At 36.2% G+C, this 20992-nt stretch overlaps 1 protein-coding gene across 6 annotated transcripts in view; it reads left to right on the top strand.

Moving 5' to 3' along the window:
- Positions 1-2031: 2031 nt before the first annotated feature.
- LOC131803890 (glutamic acid-rich protein-like) overlaps positions 2032-20992 on the top strand; it is a 100204-nt gene continuing 81243 nt past the window's right edge. For 2 of the 6 annotated variants that reach the window (XM_059125746.1, XM_059125745.1), the window contains exon 1: positions 2032-2473. The gene's annotated coding sequence lies outside the window, so the exon portion shown is untranslated. The remainder of the gene's footprint in view (positions 2474-20992) is intronic. The other 4 variants (XM_059125739.1, XM_059125737.1, XM_059125740.1 and 1 more) reach the window with 2 other exon arrangements.

Raw genomic sequence — 20992 nt, 5'->3', positions numbered from 1 at the left:
TCTGTAGAAGACGAAAAGCTGGTCCTCTGTAATAGAAGACGAAAGGGTGGTCTTCTGCATAAAAGGCCAGAAGGTGGTCTTCTTTCACAAAAAACCAGAAGGTGGTTTCTGCCATAGAAGACCAGAACGTGGAATTCTTCCAGGTGGTATTTTTCCACAGAACACTAGAAAGTAGGATTTTTCTACAAAAGACCAGAAGGTGTTCTTCTAGAGAAGACCAAAGTCACCTAAAAGAACAGAAGGTGGTCTTCTTCTAAAGAAGACCAGGTGGTCTTCTTCTATAGAAGATCAGAAGGTGGTCATCCGCCACAGTGGTTTTCTATCAAAACCAGAAGGTGGTCATCTGCATTAGAAGACCAGAATGTGGTTTTCTATCATAGAAGACCAGATGGTAATATTCTGCATTGACAAAATAGACCAGAAGCTGATCTTTTTCTATAGAAGAAAAGAAGGTGCTCTTCTGCCACAGAAGACCAGACGGTGGTCTTCTTCTATGGAAGACCATAAGGTGGTTCTTCTTCTATAGAAGACCAGAAGGTGATGTTCTTATGTAAAATACCAGAAGGTGGTCCTCCTCTGGTGTCTTCTTCTGTAGAGGACCAGAAGGGGGTCTTTTTCCACAGAAGACTACAAAGCGGTCTTCGGGAGTAAAATACCTGTAGGTGGTCTTCTTCTATAAAAGACCAGTATGTGGTCTTCTTCTATAAAAGACCAGTATATGGTCTTCTTCTATAAAAGACCATAAAGTGGTTTTCTTCTATGGAAGACCATAAGGTGGTCTCCTTCTAAGAAAGACCAGAAGGTGGTCTTCTTCTATGGAAGACCAGAAGGCCGTCTTCTGCTATGGAAGACCACATGGTTGTTTTCTTTTGTGGAAGGCTAGAAGTTGGCTTTCTTCTCTAGAAGACCAGAAGTTTTTTCTTTTGAGAAAGCCCAGAAGTTGGCCTTCTTCTGTAGAAGACTAGAAAGTGGTTTTCTTCTATAGAAGACCAGAAGGTGGTCTTCTTGTGTAAAAGACCAGAATGTGGTCTTCTTCTGCAGAAGACCAGAAGGGGGTCTTCTTCTATAGAAGACGACAATGGGGTTTTCTGCCATAGTGACCGAAAGGCGGTATACTTCCACAGAAGACCATATGGTATTAGTATTAGTCTCCTTCATCAAGCAATAAACCTTCACAGAAGACAAGCAGCAGGTCTTCTTCCAGCTGATTGTCTTCTTCTTTAGAAAATCAGCAAGTGTCGATTTTCCTCAAAAGGCAAGAAAGTGGTCCTCGTCTACAGAAGATCAGAAGGTGATGTATTTTTCTTCTCAACATTATAGACCACAAAGTTGCCAGCTTTGGCGTGCCTCTTCTATAGAAGACCATATTGCAGTCTTCATAGAACAGTAGGTGGTTTTTTGCTCAGAAGGCGAGAAGATGATCCTTGTCTACAGAAAACCAGAAGGTGGTCGTCTTCCAGATAAGGTAATTAAGTGGTTTTCCTGCATTGAAGACACGCAAATAGTAGCATACCAGAATGTTGTTTCTATCACTGAACACCAGGAGATGGTATTTTATCCCTTTAAGGCCAGATCTTTGTAACAGATTATTGTCTCTTTCTTTAAAAAGATAAGGGTTATAATAATCCACTAAAGCAATATGCCCTTCCTTTTGCAACGGAATATTAAATTCCAAACACTGTGTTGGCTGCGTAAACCCCACAGACACATTCATACCCCAACACGAAAACCTATGACCTGCACCCACTAGGTGGCTCATGTTCATGTCGTGGTAGCCGACCCTAACTTTTGCACAATTGGCCACAAGTACTAACAACAAGTGCATTTATTACCCGTACTCTCTGTTTTTCTTTACATAGTCTCTCTCTCTCTCTCTCTCTCAATTACCAAAAGTAAACTTACTCTCTTTGGACAATTCCGTTGATAGAAGACAACAACGTGACACCGCAACAGCCATGTATTCCAACGGTGGGAGAAAAGAAAAATTAGATAAAATAAATGTACCTGAACCGGATATGACACAGTCCACGAAGGATACGCGAACCCTAAAGACGTCCTAAGGAAGACAAAAAAGAAAATAAAATTGAAAAAAAGAAGAACAAAAAATAAAAGAAAATCAATTAAGTGCATATTTTCAAATAAATAATATAATTTTCCCAACAATACTGGCAGAAAAAGTGTGGAAATGTAAAAGCAAGTGAAACAAAGTATTTTGATATGTGCAAAGGAAAAACGTGAAGAATTTGCATCAAGTCTTGTAAGGTGTTTTTATTTTTGTACATGCCATGGCATAAATTTGCATATTTTGAAGAAAATTGTGCTCGACTCGAGGATATTCAATAGGACATTGACCATTGCCCGACCAGGGACTGGGTTAAAGCCACAGGGTCATTGTGCAATATTTGAACCACGATGAAGTGAAAATTGCAATGGCCATGGAAAATCGGTGTGAAGTGTGTGAGTGCGTATGAATGTGTGTTAAAGAAGAGAAGCAATTGAAGTTGTAGCTGAATTGAAACTGGACATATTTTGAAGTACCTACATGTTTTAGGTCAAGAAACTGTTTATGGTGAAATTAGTCTCATTGAATCAATACTATATTTTTTGGATTCTTTTATCAGGAGGTGTTTTTGTTATTTGTTTTTAGGAAAAATATTTGGTTTTAATTTATTTAAAGATATGTTATCATATACAGTCCATCGGGTTTTTGTTTGCCAGTCTGTGCGTGTCAAGTATCCTATAAAATATAAATACAAAAGGCTAACGTCGACAGAAAAAAACATGTGACATTTAAATATGTATTATGATATAAAAAAACAAGTAAGCAAAGGCTACAGTCGAGCAGGGCCGACCGTTGAATACCCTACAACACTATAATAAACGATACAGTTTATATAGGCGAGATAATTGAATAAATTCCACAAGACATTGTGACAAATAATAAAAGAAAACCATCAGGTTTCGTGCGTTAGGATCGGGCGATAATTACGACCTGCTGACAATTTTGCAGTTTTTTAGTCCATTTCAACCCCTAAATATATGGCGATCATCTCCAAAAAGAGTAGGCTTCTATTCTGACCCTCATCTTATCCCTATGCAAAATTTTGTAAGGATCGGACCATAAATGCGATCTGTATATGATATCCTGATATCCTAACTACTTAGTTTTGTTAGCTGTAGAAATATTACCAAATGTTTAATTCAAAATGAAAATATGCCAAAAATATGACAAAATTGAAAAAATTTGAGAAAATTTTACAAAATTAATATTTTCATCTTTAGAGAGATATTTTTGTGCGATTTTTTTAGACGTTTTTTCTTTCCTGCCAAGAGGCCATTCTGAATTAATGAGAACTGTCGAAATCTGTTCAGCCGTTCTCGACATATAAGAGATCTTTCAAGCATATCTTCTTTTATAGACATATATATCGCACATATTTTGCTATATATCCGATTTGTTGGATGTTAACATCAATGTAAAGATCAGAAGTAACCTTGTCATGGCTTTGTGATTTCGCCGGGATTTAAAATATTCGCGGTTTAACGAAAAATTTTCGATTTTTTTCAACACAAAAGATATGGTCTATTTTACCCGCTAAATATTATCCGATGACCACCCAAAACGGTAGGCTTCTTCCCCGCCCTAAACTCTAGCTACATGCGAAATTCCATGTCGATTGGTCTATAATTGCGACCTGTATAGCTACTGCAAAATCCGGCATTTTTTCAGTATTTGGTCCATTTCAACCCCTAAACATTTGGCGATCATCTCCAAAAGAAATAGGCTTTTATTCTGACCCTAACCCCACCTTCGTGCAAAATTTCGTTAGGATCAGGCCATAATTGCGACCTGTAGAGTGATTACAAATTAACATGGACAGACGGACAGACGGACGGACGGACATACATAGCTAGATCGACTCTGCTCGGCGAGCTAGGAAGATCCATATATACTTTTCTATATGGGAAACCAATATTTCGAGGTGTTACATAAATTCTGGCCCAATCAAACTTATAATACCCCCAACACATAGTGTTGTAGGGTATAAAAATAGAACAACAATGGATTTTTGTTGAAAGAGGATGAAAGATGCCACTTTTTTAGAAACAGTGGATAATCTTCTTATTTTTGTGTCGTTTTGAAATCTGTTAAAGCACGTAAATTTGTATCGCAAAAGAAGCAAAACAACTACATTCCAAAAATTTTCGGGCCATTTTCTGGCGATTAGTAGATTCCAAAGAGATTAATAGATCCCACACAGATTTGGGTTGCCACGTCAAAGGGCCCATTACACACAGCCTAAGAACCTCAAATTGTTTGCTTATACTTAACATTTGATTTGATACAGGACTTTAGGTTAGGTTGTAGAATCATTTGTACAAAATATGGGTTATACCGGTTCACTTTTTGGCATTTTTATATTTCTATACCACATAGTGGTAAGGGTATTATGTCTTTGTGTATTTGTTTGTAACATGGAGAGGGAAGCGAGATAGACCCATAACTAATTTTGAGGATCTTCATAGTCAGTCCGTCTGTCTGTCCGTCCGTCTGTCCATGTATTTTTGTGAACAAAATGCAGGTCCCACTTTTTATCCGATGGAAATGAAATTTCGCAAACAATATTTGTTTGGTCCAAGGACAAACCCTATTGAAATTGGTGAGAATCGGTTCAAATTTAAATAAAGCTCTTATACATATCTTCAACCGATTTCGTGTTGATTGTGCATCAAATGGCCAACATCAGTCCAAATTATCAGATTTTTTACATATTCGATCAAATTAAGTCAAGAAGCAAGTATATCAAATATGCAGAAAATCTGTTCATGTGTTTCATCCAATTTGGGACTATATGTCCTTCACATGCGTAATATGCACTCCACAAGAATGATATTTGGCACCAGATATATAGCTTAGAAACAAGTGCCTAAAATGTTGTCAATATCGGTTTAGATTTGGATATAGCTTCCATATAGATCTTCGTCCGATTTCAGGTTTTTCGTGCACCAGATGAATTGTGGTATATACGACCGAATTTACTCTAGAAGTAAGTACATCAAATTTAGAGAAAATCGGTTCAGATATAGCTACCATAGAAATATTTCATCCGATTTGGGGTTTTAAGTCTTTCACATGCGTAATATACACCCCACAACAATGGTATTTGATACAGCTATAAAATACCTCTGCCAAATTTTATTGAGATCGGTTCAGATTTTTATATAGCTACGATATACATCTTCATCGATTTTTTTGTTATTGCTCACCATATATTAATATCAGCCCAAATTGGATAAATTTTTTCATATTTAAGCCAATTTTACCATTTGGTCAAACTCCGTCCGGTATACCTATTGCTCCAATTATTATTTTTCATATTATTCTTATCGAATTCCAATCATGCACTATACAGCAATGTTATCTGGATCATAGGCGGTATGATTTACTTCCCATAAATGTCCAATATACTCTTTTAAATACGCACAGTGGTGTAGGGTATCATATGGTCGGCCCGCCCGACTTTTGATCTTCCCTTAATGGTTCATAATAATTTCGGCAAATGTTGGTAGTTAAAATACTTAATAATAAAAAAAAAACATTCTTGAAAAATCAATAATGACCCACGTTCTGCTATAATCCTCATTTGAAGGTAGCCCCTGATTTTAATTATTTTCGAAGTCTTGGACATTTTTTTAAATTGATTTGGCTCTTATGTGGCATTTTGGTTTCGAAGGGGTGGAAAACCATTTCGCACAATTTTTTTCAATGTGGGTCAATTTTTTGGAGCATGATTTTATCTTGTTCGAGGGGCTTGACTAAATTTTCCAATGGGTTGGGGGTAGATAAACATATTACAGAAAAATTTCTATATAGGTACATATTTTTTTATCAACACTCCAAACAACAATTCTCTTGGAGGTTACAAAATCTGCAAGCTGGTTATCTACCCCCGTAGCCAAACCGCATGGAAAATGTGGGCAAGACCCTGGAAATAGGTACTATCACTCTGAAAAAATCTTTCTTGATAAATTGTCGACTTGTGGATAACATTGTATCCTGGCTCTCCTGTGAAATGATTACTTCTCCGACAGTTTTTGTACATTTTACAGGGATAAGATAATTTTTTGTTAGTTGGGGTCTCCACTCTGAATCAAAATCGATTATTTTACCAATGTTTTTAGTATTGAATTAAACCTGAAATACTTTTTGGGATGTGCTTAAAAAATCTTGGGAAGCAAAATTTTTAAACACCATAAATTTTAAGGAATTTTTTTTTGGATTTTTGGCTATAAAATCATTGATTCTTGTCCAAGAAAAAAAAATACTAATTTTACGTGAGAGGTTCATTTTTGTTATTTGGGGTCCCCACCACTTTTCGTACAAGTGAACTTGAAAAAAAAAATTAAAAATTTTTAGTTTGGATTTACATAACATTTTAAAAAATAAAGGTTTCGGGAATCTATTCTAAAAAATGCACTATACTTAATCAGGCCATATGTTCTGGTCTTTTTCCTACATTTTATATAGAAAATTATTTTTTTTATTTATGCATGCCAATAGACGGGAGAACAGCTTTCATTACATCTGTTGCAAGACTGTGCTTTCCATCTACGTATGAGTACTATGGTATAATGGTGACATATAATAAGTATACGCAGTGGTTTACCACAGTTTAACTTATTGAATTCGTAATGTTTGTAACATATCGACGATTTAGAAATGAGTTTAATTTAAACAAGTAAGCAAAGGCTATAGTCGTGCGGGCCGACCATGTGATACCCTACAACACTACAAATGTTCGAAGTCCCCTTATATACAAATCCATTTTGGAAGATTTCGTTTTTGAAATAATGCTTAAGAGCCCTGCCCAGAGGTTACCCTTAGGTTTTTGACCCGAAGAATTTGGCCAATATTTACGCACTCCGTAGTACTGTGAAGCATTAAAAACAATTGCATACGAAAGTTGTGGTCCATTTTACAGCTAAATATAATCCAATAGTCATCCAAAATGCTAGACTTCTTCTCTGTCCTCAACTCTCTTCCGATGCAAAATTCCGCGTCGATTAGTTTTCAATTGTGGCCTATAGAACGACTACAAAATTAGAAAAATTAAAATTTTTTTAGCCGTTTAAACCTCTAAATGCACATCCTAAGAACAATAGGCTTCAATTCCGACCCACCCCCATGCAAAATTTCGTGAGGATCGCACGATAATTCACATAATGCACATTCATATAATACCCTCAAAACGTAGTGTTGGGGGGTGTAACAATTTAGAAAATTTAAAATTCAAAATAATAAAATAAATTCAAAAAAAGTCAAATTAAAAAAATCTTATCGCATGCGATTTTTGACAAAAATGGAAAAAAATGAAACAAAAATGTAACTTTTTTAGATTAGATTAGATTTTATCGTTTTCTGGCAAGAGACCATTCCGAATTGATGTTAATTGTGAAAATCGGTTCTTGATTTATAAGCAGAAAAAATTAGATCAATTTTTTTACATTTGTATTGTACCTATTTTGCTATATATCCGATTTCTTGGCTCTTAGCATCATTGTAATGGTCAGAAGTGATTCTTTAAAGTATTTGTGATTTGACTGGGATTAAAAATATTCGCGGTTTAGTGGAAATTTTCCTATTTCCCAAATTGGTGGGTTTCTGCCCTCTACTAAACTCTAACTCCATGTAAATTTTCGCGTCGATTGGTTCATAATTGTGACCTATAGAGCAACTGCAAAATCAGGAAAAATTTTGGTTTTTGGTCCATTTCAACCCCTAAATATAGTGCGATCATCTCCAAAAGCAATAGGGTTCTATTCTGACCCTAACCCCACCTCCATTTTCAATATCGTGAGGATCGGTTTATAATTGCGACCTGTAGCTTGATTACAAATGAACATGGACAGACGGACAGACGGACATACATAGCTAGATCGACTCAGCTCGGCGGGCTAGGAAGATCCATATATACTTTCCTATATGGGAAACCAATATTTCGAGGTGTTACATAATTTTTGGCCCAATCAAACTTATAATACCCCCAACACATAGTGTTGTAGGGTATAAAAATAATATTACAGGCTCTAAAAAATTGAAAAATAGTGTCCAATTCACTTTAGAATATATCTAGTGTGAAAATCGGAAATATCGCCCGATGTTTCTTGTGCGTTCGCAAAGAGTTCTTAACATTTTCGAACAATATTTTTCTCAAAAAAGAGACGGGAGCGAAATTAAAAATATTGAACTACAAAGGTTTTTAATTTCTTATGGGAAGTCATAAAATTAAAAAAAGGTCCAGACCTTCGGCCCCCAAATCAAATATTAGATCAAATAATGATAAAAGGTAAAATTAGTTCCTGACTTTCCTAAACTCAAAAATGCTTTACTGGAACAGACAAAATTAAAATTCATTTTTGAAATAATGCCATACAGTCACTCAGAAGGTTACTTTTTGTTTTTGTTCTGTTTCCTGCCTCTGTTGTGCTAATCAGTACCCAAAATTTGCACAATTGCACATAAAAGTAGTGGGCCATTTAACCCTCTAAATATAATCCAATGGCATAAAAAATGGTAGGTTTCTGCCCTATCCAAAACTCTAATCTCATGCAAAATTCCGTGTCCATTGGTCCTTATCTGTGACTTGTAGTGCTACTACAAAATCTTAACAATTTTTAAGTTTTTGGTCCATTTTTAACCCAAATTATTTTACTTAAATCTTCAAAACAATAGGCTTCTATTACGAACCTAACCCTACCTCCATGATAAATTTCGTGAGGATAGGACAATAATTGCGATCTGCATATAACACCTCCAACAAATAGTTTTGTAGGGTGTAACAAGTGTTTCCAGTCAAATTAAAAAAAAAAAAACAAGTTAAAAAGCATCAGTCGGTTTAGCCGACAGATGTATACCCCCAGCCAATGTTCGATTCTTTAGTTCCTGTTATGATCGTTCAAATTGAGTAGGTTCCGAAGTAATGGACCAAAATTGTCCATTTCGTATCGGACCTAAAGAAATATGATGTAAATATTGCAGCGTGAAAGGTTTGAGACATGTGATAATTTTTAGAAAATTTCGAAAATTTGTACCTAATACCGAAGTCGACCAAAGTATTCCATACTTCATCTACTACAGATAAAAAGCTTGGTATGGACAAAATTACAAGAAAATCTAATATTTATATCCAATTTATGAAAAATCATAAATTCCATTTTCATATTTATATTAAATATGTGATAAGTTTTAGAAAATGTTAAAATGTGCGTGAGGTACCAGATCGCGAGGTATAACCGACCAAGGTATTCCATTTTCATACATCATCAAATACAGACAAAAATATTGGTATGGGCAAAATTACAACAAGATTTAACATTTGGATCCAATTTTATGCGAAATCATAAATTCCATATTCATCTTAGGTTTCCGGTTGAGATAAATATTTAGTGTTTCGAAAGTTATGACAGAAAAAAGTATTGAAAGTTTTAACCCTTTGTGGGTGAGGTACCAGAAGTGCTTCGCAGATAGATATCATCTTCACAACAGATCTTGTGTTAGCAAAATACTTGAGCGTTTTGGTTTCTAAATTAAATCGAACGTTAATTTCGGGTTGTGTGAGCTTGATGGATATTAAAAATTTTGACCCTTTGTGGGGGAGGTACCAAAAGACATGGTCCGATCATCCGTATAACAGATCTTGTATTGATGGAAATATTGAGATGTATCAAGTCTGAATGGAAGTGGATGTTAATTTCATTGTAAGAGTTTCGTGAGTATTCAAATTTTGGATACTTTATGTGGGAGGTACCAGAAGGAGTGGACCGATATATCCCATCTCTATAGCAAACCTTGTGTTAGTAGAAATAATGGGATGTGTGAAATATGAAGAGAACAGTGTGTCAATTTCGGATTTTATAATCGTTTTGGTTATTCAAAACTTTAACCCTCTGTGCGGGAGTTACGAGCAGAAACGGTCCGATCTCTACCATCTTTATAGCAGTTGTTGTGTTGATAGAAATATTGAGATGTGCCTCCCACAAAAGGGGGAGGTACCGGAAGGATATATTCCATCCAAAAATATTGTGATGTGTGTAATTTGAAGGCAATCGGGCCCTTAATTCTCATTTTGTAAGTGGAAACATTATTCAAAAATTTGACCCCCTCCTTTTTTGCACCTAACATAGCACTGATGAAAATAGGAGGATTTGCAAAGTTGGAGGAAATTTGGATCATCCTTTCTGATTCTGCCTTTTTTTCTGCCTTTTGATTTTGTTGCAGTTTTTTTTATCTCACCCTGTATACCTTCTGGAGCCATAAGGCTCAGGGTATAAAAATGATATTTGCGAATACCTTAGCTTTTGTATATAACTATCGGATGAACGAAAGATACTCTTTAGTTTGTTCAAATATAGGGTTGTCCATATTCGACGGACCCATCTGGCAACGCCATAACTTTTGACAGAGATGTCCCATCACTTAATGACATACCGTGCTTTTAAAACATTAAAAAATGTGAGAAGTGCGCCTTCCCCAAGAACATCCCAAAAATGCCGTTCTCAGTAGTTGGGCATGGCTCGGTCCACTTTACAACGGATTATTCGCATTGATTTGTATTTCTTCCCGTACAAAATTCAATTGACGCAAAGAATATTGCCTGCGGACAAGCCTCGTCGATTGGAATGGGCCCAAAGGACCTAAAGGTCCGTCGAATATGGGCAACCCTGTACAAATATCCAACATTTTAGTGACATTTTTTCGCTCAAGCCACCATAAAGAGATTGCTGTCACCCACTACGCAACTACCACCCTCTTTGCTTGACCTTCACAATACTGGCCTGCGAGAAACATTAAATGACAATTTAGTTTACATTTCTCTCACTTCTGAAATATAATAAATATACCAATCTACTTTTTCTCCAATGACAAATGCCCCAAGCCAATTCCATTAGCTAAGATAGCAACTAAAGGCAGCTTATTAATGTCTTTTTAACAAATGATCAACTTCTTTCTTTTTACCACAGTTGACAAAAGCTTTTCAAGGTGAAGCAAGCGACGAGCAATTATTGAACCCGAACAGCGGAATTAAATGTCAATACATGCTAATCATAATGTTAATCAATTGACATAGATTTTGGACAATGACCAAATGACCGAATGACCAAAATTCCCAATAGCATGGCTGCGGGCGATAGCGCACGTTGTCCGGAAATTGGGTCAAATTGTTTCAAGTTATGACCAAAGAAAACAAAAACAATAAAAACACCCATACACACGAAAAAGTTGAAAACAAATAAGACAAGGAATGTGGGTAAAAAGTAAATGAATTAAGTGACTACGACATGACGAAGTAAAGGAACGTGTTATCCTTCAAAGAGTTTCAGTTGTTATTATAGATATTAAAATGGGTGACAATGGAAATACCCATGGCGATGACGGCGGTGGTGGTGGTTTCTGTTTATCTTGTGCACAGAAAGCCATTAAGAAAACTATAGTAAATGAAGTATTCTAGAAGGAAAAGAGAAAACATGAGTTTCTAATAATAAGGAAGTCGATGAACCATGTGTACAAGGTCGTGTCATTTTATCCATTTTTGTTGTTTGTGGCTTTTTATGTTGCGTAGGAGTAATCTTAAGTTATGACCAGTTGTTTTTTCTCATAATTATATGAAATAGAAATTTTTTCTATTAATATCCTGATAATGATCCTGATTAATTGATATAATTTAAGATAACACATGTGTCTATAGGCTAATAGGGTCATCGAATGTCATGTGCTCTCAAATTTGATAGGATGGGAATTCTAAGTTTACTTTGCCTCAAAAGGTTGTAACACCTTGAAATATTATATCTTAGACGCGCGTTTTAGTATACCGCTCGCCGTATCTGCTTGAGACAAGTCGATCTAGCTATATGTGTGTACGTGTGATCTCCACAGGACTCTCGTCAGAAGGTTTGCCCTTATGTGGGTTAGCCTTCATTTTAGAGGTCAGAAAAGAGAGTGAGTAGTTCATGGTCAAGTTTACCCTTTGGCAGTTGCGATTGATTCTCTTCGAAATTCCACACTGCCTTAAGGTTCGTCCTGAAGCTATTTCTCTCTTTGCAAGCTGAGTGGGGTCTAGGCTAATGAACTTTTATTTTTATAGCCTCAGCCATATGGCTAGACGGGTTATATATCATTTGTTACGGCTAAAACGTGCCTAATCGATATAACGGTCTTAGACCCCTAGGTCTCTTTGGACCAAATCCGTTTCAGGACATTAGAGTCAAACTTAGATCAAGTTCGGGATGGGTAATATTGGTCCACTCCTTTTGGTACCTCCCGCCAAAAATCAACATATTCAAGAAGAAAATATTTGGTTGCACAGAAAGAGAAATGATGATCCGATTTTGCTCTAACTCTGCGAATCCTAACATTTGTATCATTGCTATGTCATGTGCGAAAATGGACAACATTGGTCCACTCCATCAAGTACCTCCCCCACAAAGGGTCAACATTTTGATTAATTATAACTCTTATAAAATGTGATGTAAGTGTCCGACTGTCTTCAAATTACACACATTACAATATTCTAATTAACCCATCGAACGATGTGTATATGGAATGTATAGGTCCATTCCTTCTGGTACCTCCCCCTTCCCAAAGGGCCAAAATTTTGAATATCCATGAAGCTCATAAAAAGCGAAATCAACATCCAATACCATTCAGACTTGGTACATCTCAATATATCCAATAACACAAGTTCTGTTATATAGGTGGTACAGATCGGACCATTTCTCTGGTGTCTCTCCCAAATAGGGTTCAAGATTTTTGAAAAACAAAATGCTCAAAGAATGCGGAAGAAAGCAGCAACATTAGCAGATATGGTTCAAAATAAAGAAGCGACTTGATCGAAATCCACGTCGCAGTGGCCGAAAAATGTCTTGTGAGCTGAACATATCGCAATATTCCATTCGGCAAATATTGAAAAATGAGCTCGGGGTAGAGTCATTGAAATTCTAAAAAGTTCAAGAATTCACACCGCAGCAGAAAGAAAATAAACTCAAAAGAGCTAAAGAGTTGCGTCGCTTGGACGAAGGTGGTGAACTGCCGAATTTGGGTTTCTCCGATGAGAAAACATTCGTTGTCCAGCAGTTTGTAAACAAACAAAATGATAGTGTTTACTTGCCAAAGAGGTCAGCTAAATATGTGAACCTTCCGTTTGCCACCAGAGCCCAAGTGCCGGCCATGGCGATGGTGTGGGCCGCCATAACTGTCAATGGTCGCTCTCCGCTCGAATCGACCGTGGCATCGGAATAAAGGCCGAATATTATCGCGAAAATATTCTGGAGGTTGTATTAAAGCACACAAAAGTTTTGGCCGCAGACCTAGGACAATCCAACAGGACTCAGCACCGTCGCACTGAGCACGCGCCACCCAAGTAAGGTTACAAAATGAGGTTCCTGGCTTAATTTCCAGCGCACAATGGCCATCAAAATCTCCGGACACCAATTCCTTGGACTATTGTGTCTGGAGTATTTTGGAAAGCAAGGTTAGCACTAAAAACGGCCAAAGTGTCGATCACTTCAAGTATGCGCTTCGCCGGGAATGGACCAAAATACCGCATAGCAACAATCTGGCAGTGTGTGTCTGTTTCATTGGCCATTTCAAGGACATAATTCGTGTCAAATGTGACCAATTCGAACAAATCTAAACTTGTTCAAAAATTTGATGCTATTTCCGACATGTTTTGCCTTTATTAAATAAAATTTAAAAAAAATTGTTGCAGTTTTTTATCTCACCCTGTATATCTGCCAACCCATTTCCATTATTTATATCTATCATAACTTGCGAAACAAGTCAGCGATTCTTTACAACTTGCTATTTCCAAATAATTCTCTTAACCAGAAATCTGATATGAATATGTGATTTATCGAGATTTATGGTTTCACCTGAAATTGGATATAAATGTTCGATTTCCTTCAAACTTTGCCCAGACCAATATTTAAATCTGTATTGTATGAAGTATGAAAATGTAATACTTTGGTCAGCTATATCAGTTACGACGCATATTTCCGCGTTTTTGACAAATTTGCACATTAACATATAAAGTACAGGAAGCAGTCGATAAAGTCCAAATCTGGTACGTTGTAATATTTGTATCAGATTTATGTCACATACGAATTGGTCAATATTGGCCAACTGCTTCAGAACCTCCTCCGGAAGGGGTCAACAATGTGAATAATCATAACTCAAGGCTAGATATATGCCATCTGATGGAAAAACCGATTGGCACCATTTTTATACCCTACACCACAAGGGGGTCAGGGTATTATGTCTTTGTGCATTTGTTTGTAACAGCCAAAAGGAAACGATATAGACCCTTTCCTTTTGATGATCTGCATAGAAAAATTCTGAGTCGATTTATGCATGTCCGTCCGTCCGTCCGTCTGTCCATGTATTTTTGTAAACAAAGTACAGTTCGCATTTGTTGCCCTATTCAGATGAAATTTTGCACAAATCATTTTTTTGGCCCAAGGACGAACCCTATTGAAATTGGAGATAATCGGTCAAAATTTGGATATAGCTCCGATATATATCTTCGTCCGATTTGCCTTTTATTGTGCACCAAACGTGTAATATCAGCCCGAATTTTATGGAATTTTGCATATACACCCAAATTAGGCCTGAAAATTTGTATGCCAAATTTGATCGGTTCAGATACAGCTATAGCACCCATATATATTGTTCATCCGATTTGTTATTTTTGTCCTCCGCAGCCGTAATATACACTCTGTCACAACAATATTTGGGGAAATATATCAAATACAGCTCAGGAATACATTTGCTAAATTTTATCGAGATCGGTTTAGATTTGGATATAGCTCCCATATATAACTTCGTCCGATTTACCTTTGATTGTGCACCAATCGTCTAGTATTTGCCCAAATTGGATGAAATTTTACTCTTACGACCAAATTGAATCTAGAAGCTTGTATGTCAAATTTGGTGAAGATCGGTTCAGATATAGCTATAGCTCCCATATATACTGTTCATCCGATTTGTCATATTTGTTACCCACAGCCGTAATATGCACTCCGTAACAACGATATTCAGGAAAAAATATCAAATACAGCTCAGAAATATATTTACCAAATTTTATCGAGATCGGTTCCGATTGGGATATAGCTCCCATACATATTTTTATCCGATTTCAAATTAATTGTGCACCAACTGGGCAATACAAGTCCGAATTTAAAAGATACAAATGCTTCGGCATATTTATTCCTTTGAACTTTAAATTATAATTATAATCATGGCTTGTATGATTGAGTTTCCCCATTAAAACTTTTAATTGTTATGTGGAGCTCTTCTGAATTAGCAAAGTGGTGTAGGGTATCCTAAAGTCGGCCCCGGCCCGCCTTTAAGACTTTCTTTACTGTTTTTTTTTCATTCTGGCCTCGCTTTATACCAATGACTCCTCCTTGTTCCTTCATTTATTCCTGTTAATATTAAAATCACTGCAGTTATTTCTATACCCCTTCTCCAAACAAATTCGTACTATTTATCATCCGATACTATTATATCCTAATCCAAAAAAAAAAAAAAAAAAAAAACAATTTAAACAATGTAATTGAGGCCAGAATGCAACTGACCGCAAGTAATCATTTATTTATGACCAGTTTTATATGGAAGCAATGGAAAACAGCAACAAACAAACAGCTAAAATTTCCCACAACAACAAAAACAATAACAATAATGTACGAACATGCAATTTTATGTTAGGGACATATAATCCTGCTGCTGACATATAGGTACCCCAATAATAATAATAATTACAATGGGAAAAACTAGATTAAAATATGTCGGGACAAAATGACAACAATACGTTAAACGGTGTCTGATTAATATGAGGTGGCAAAAATGTTTCGTGATTTAAATTTTTGTTTTACTGTTATTAGAAAAACAGAAAAGAAAATGAGTGGAGGAAAAATGTTGACACATAGGTTTTTATGATACCCATTCAGCAATTAGCTGGAGGAGGCTATTACAGTGATGGTTTTATACTACAGTTATCAAGGAATAAAATCATCGAGAACTATATTTTATTTTTGGATTTTTATACCCTCCACCTTGGAAAGGAGGGTATATTAACTTTGTCATTCCGTTTGTATCATCCTTAAATATTTGTCGTAGACCCCATAAGGTATATATACTCATAATCAGCATAAAATTCAAAGTCGATTTAACGACGTTCGTCTGTCTGTCTGTCTGTTTAAATCACGATACAGACCTCATTATTTGACGCAGAGCGCCTAAATTTAGCAGATCAATTTGTATTGTGTCTAGGATGGTTGGTATTGAAATTGAGATATATCGGTCCACGTTCCGGTATAGTCCCCATATAACGGTACCTCTCGATATTCGGTATTTTGATGATTTATTCCACATTTTTTCACGGATTTGTCTGAAAATTGGTATTTGTTGGTCATAATGGGTTCCAGCTCCGGTAGCGAAACATTGCATGTATGGGTCCATAGTTTGGTATAGCCCCCATATAAAGGTACCTCCCGATATTCGGCATTTTAATGGTTTTTGCCACATTTTTGCACTGATTTGTCTACAAATTGGTATTTGTGGGTCATAATGAATCCCAGTTCATGTGGCGAGTCATTGTAATTATAGGTCCACGTTTTGGTATAGCCCCCATATAACGGTACCTCCCAATATTCGGTATTTTGATTATTTTTGCCACATTTTTTCACGGATTTGTCTAAAAATTGGTATTTGTTGGTAATAATGGGTTCCAGCGTCGGTGGTGAAACATTGCATGTATGCGTCCACGATTTGGTATAGCCCCCATATAACGACACCTCCCAATATTCGGCATTTTAATGGTTGTTGTCACATTTCTTCTAATGTTTCCTTTACCCTAAGGTGGAGGGTATTAAAAGTTTGGCCCGGCCGAAGTTAATGTTTTTTTACTTGTTTATTTTACTTTTACCCCATACTTTGCAGAGTACATTAACTTTGTCATTCCGTAGCGTAAATAGCCCTATATTTTGAAGGAATTGAGATAGCAGACGATTAAGTAGGCAGGTTAAGTTCATAAATGGGTAATGTCTGTCCACGATTTCGAATAGTCCCCATATTTTTTGAGGGGTTTTAACTTGAACAGTATTTTTGGAAGGATTTTTTTTTGAAAATTTTAAAGTTCCTTCCAAATGGTGGAGGGTATTGAAAGTTCGACCCGGCCTGTTTTTATACCTTACACCACATAGTGGTAAGGGTATTATGTCTTTGTGCATTTGTTTGTAAAATGGAAAAGAAAGTGAGATATGCCCATAGTTAGTGTAGAGGATCTTCATGTCAGTCCTTCTGTCCATGTATTTTGTGAATAAAATGCAGATCGCATTTATTATCGGATTGAGATGAAAATTTCCAATCAATATTTGTTTGGCCCAAGAACGAACCTTATTGGAATTGGTGAGAATCGGCCCTTATATATATATATATCTTCAACGGATTACGGGTTAATTGTGCACCAAATGGCCAATATCAGTCCAATTAACCTGAATTTTGGCACATCCACCCTTACTCAGTATAGAAGTAAGTACATCAAATTTGAAAATCGGATAAGATATAGATATAGCTCCTATATGCATATATTTATATGTTTCATCTGATTTGGGGTTTTAGCCATGTCCGTCCGACTGTGGAAATCACTCTAGTTTCCGAACGAAATGAAGGAGGTCGATAAAATTTTACTCAAATGTATATTATGTATGCAGGTACATTAAAAATGGGCCATGCAGGTCCACGTTTTGGTATAGCCCCCATATAACGGTACCTACCGATATTTGGTATTTTGATGATTTCAGCGACTATATTCATCGAAATTCTTTCAATTTTGGTATTTGACGTTTGTAATGGATGCCCCAGCCTATGACAGGAGATTGTCTGTGCAGGTCCACTTCTTCGTATAGCCTCCATATAACGGTACCTCCCGATATTCGGTATTTTAATGATTTTAGCGACATTATTTACCGGAATTGTTTAAATTTTGGTATTTGATGTTTATAATAGATGCTAGAGCCTATGACAGGAAATTGTCTGTGCAGTTTCACGTCTTCGTATAGCCTCCATATAACGGTACCTCCCGATATTCGGTATTTTGTTGATTTTAGCGACATTATCTACAGGAACTGCTTCAAATTTGGTATTTGAAGTTCGTAATGCAGCCTACGACAAAAAATTGCCTGTGCAGGTCCACGTCTTCGTATAGCCCCCATATTACGGTACCTCCCGATATTCGGTATTTTGATGATTTTAGCGACATTATTTACCGGAATTGTTTCAAATTTGGTATTTGAAGTTCGTAATGGATACTACAGCCTAAGACAGAAAATTGTCTGTGCAGGTCCACGTCTTCGTATAGCCCCCATATAACGTTACCTCCCGATATTCGGTATTTTGATAATTTTAGCGACATTATTCACCGGAACTGTTTCAAATTTGGTTTTTAAAGTTCGTAATGGATACTACAGCCTAAGACAGAAAATTGCCTGTGCAGGTCCACGTCTTCGTATAGCCCACATATAACGGTACCTCCCCATATTCGGTATTTTGATGATTTTAGCTACATTATTCACCTACTTTTTTAATTTCGTATTTGAATATTTTAATGGCTTATGACCAAATTTACCTCGTCCCATTGACCCTAATATAACAACTACATTCGGTATTTTTAAGATTTTAACAGAATTTTTATCGGATTTTATTTTTTTTCTTTTGAGAATTGCCAAATTCGTTCCAAATGGTGGAAGGTATTCAAAGTTTGTCCCGGCCGAACTTACAGCTTTTTTACTTGATTTACTTGTCTAATATAGTTTTTATCCAAGTCATATCATGCACAATACCTCAAGGTTATTAAGTACTAGAGATACAAAAGCCTCCGCCAAATTTGTTGACAATCAATTCAAAGTTGATTAGTAGTTCCCAAATTGTGATTACTCTAAAGCCACATAAATTTTCTAATATAACCTTTTTTGTTACGGAAGCTCTAATAAATACGCATAGTGATGTAGGATATCATATAGTCGACTCCGCCCGACTTTTTACTGGTCTATTTGATATTGTTATTTAATGGATTTTTCCGGTGTTTACACCTTTCCATTGCAAATATGCTCTTTGAAGGCAAGACGAACAAGTTCTTTCAATTCGAGCGTAATTGTCGTCTTTGTGAAATTGAAATTATCCAATGCTGTTTTCTCCATCGATTTATTTTGAATTAAAAATTTAAACATTCTTTAGAATTTCCAATGCCCTTCATTGAAATCAAAACTCTGCTTGGGAAATTTGTTTCAATTAAACTTAACTTCAAAAAACAATTTTCGTTACAAAATTGGAATGACGTCATATAATGTTAACTAAAAGCAAAATATTTCAGTATCTGCGACAAAAAGGTTGTAAATAATTCAATTTGTTTTTAAGTTGTGCGTTTATTTTTGAAATTGTCTTTTCTTTTTTGTGGGATTTAAAATTGTGTAATTGTTTTAGGTTTTGTTGAGTTTTACAAGAATTAAAGACTTGTAGTTATAAAAAAAACTTGTTACCGCTAAAATTGCAGTTAGGTTGGCTGTTATATCTAACAGTTCTTACCCCAATCACTGCATACTATAGCGTGCCATTTTCAGCCACATGTATTTTTATTGGGTTAATTTGGGGGACGTGAAATGAAACGTAATCTACAACAATTACCTCCACAACATATGGCTTAAATAACATCAAACTTACGATTTTATTTTTACCCGTAAGTCCTCAAAACATTTTTTAATTAATTCGTGATTGAAAACGTCTTGGATATTTCTCACGAAATATCCAATATATAAGAAGACAACAAAATATTTTTTTACACCATGTTTCATATTTGAAATATGTTCTGGTGAAAACTGTACAGGGTGAGATAAAAAACTGTAACCAACTTCAGATTGCTACCACTTCCAAGCCAATCGTCCGACAGCTGTTAAAGTTATTCCAGTGACAGCTGATTATATTGTTTACAAGCGTACAAAAGCATTTTGGTGAGAGTGTTCTAGAAACAAGTGATCGTGTTTACTTGCTAAGGAGGTCAGCTGAAAATGTGCACCTTCGGTTAACCACCAAAACTCAAGCGCTGGCCATGGAGATGGTGTGGGCCGCCATAACAGCTGAAGATTGATCTCCGCTCGTATTAATCGACCGTGGCATCAGAGTAAATGCCGAATATTATAGCGAAAATATTCTGGAGGGTGTATTAAAGCCGTGGGCACACAAACATTTGAACCGCAGACTTTTGTCAGGATTCAGCATCATCGCACTCAGCACGCGCCACCCAAGAATGGTTATAGAATGAGGTTCATCGCTTAATATCCAGCGCACAATGGCCACCAAAATCTCCGGATACCAATCTGTTGGACTATTGTGTCTAGAATATTTTGGAAAGCAAGGTTGGCACTAAAAAATACCAACGTGTCGATCACCTCAAGCAAGCGCTTCGCCGGGAATGGGCCAAAATAACGCAGAGCAACATTCGGTCAGCGTGTGACGGTTTCGCTGGTCGTTTGAAGGCCATAATCAGTGCCAAAGGTGTCCAATTTAAACGTATTCTAAAATTTGATGCTATTTCCAATTTATTTTCACTTTCATTCAAAAAATTTTAAAAATGTAAAAATGATGGCGTTTAACTTTGTTGCAGTTTTTTTTTATCTGACCCTGTATAGCATCTGCACAACAGATTTTGTATTAGCAAAAATGTTTGTATATGAAATTTGAAGAGAGTTGGTTGCTTATTTCGCTTTCCTAGAGCGTTTTGTTTTTCAAAATCTTGAACCCTATGTGCGGCAGGTAGCAAAAGAAATAGTCCGATATCTACAATCTTTATAACGGATGTTGTGTTGATGGAAATATTGAGATGTACCAAGTCTTCAATGGAATTGGATATTAATTTTCCTTTTAATGAGCTTCATGGATATT

This window comes from Musca domestica, unplaced genomic scaffold, assembly GCF_030504385.1.
Source record: "Musca domestica strain aabys unplaced genomic scaffold, Musca_domestica.polishedcontigs.V.1.1 35, whole genome shotgun sequence".
Classification (NCBI taxonomy): domain Eukaryota; kingdom Metazoa; phylum Arthropoda; class Insecta; order Diptera; family Muscidae; genus Musca; species Musca domestica.
The sequence above is the reverse complement of the archived record's forward strand: the minus strand, read 5'-3'. Positions and strand labels throughout refer to the sequence as shown.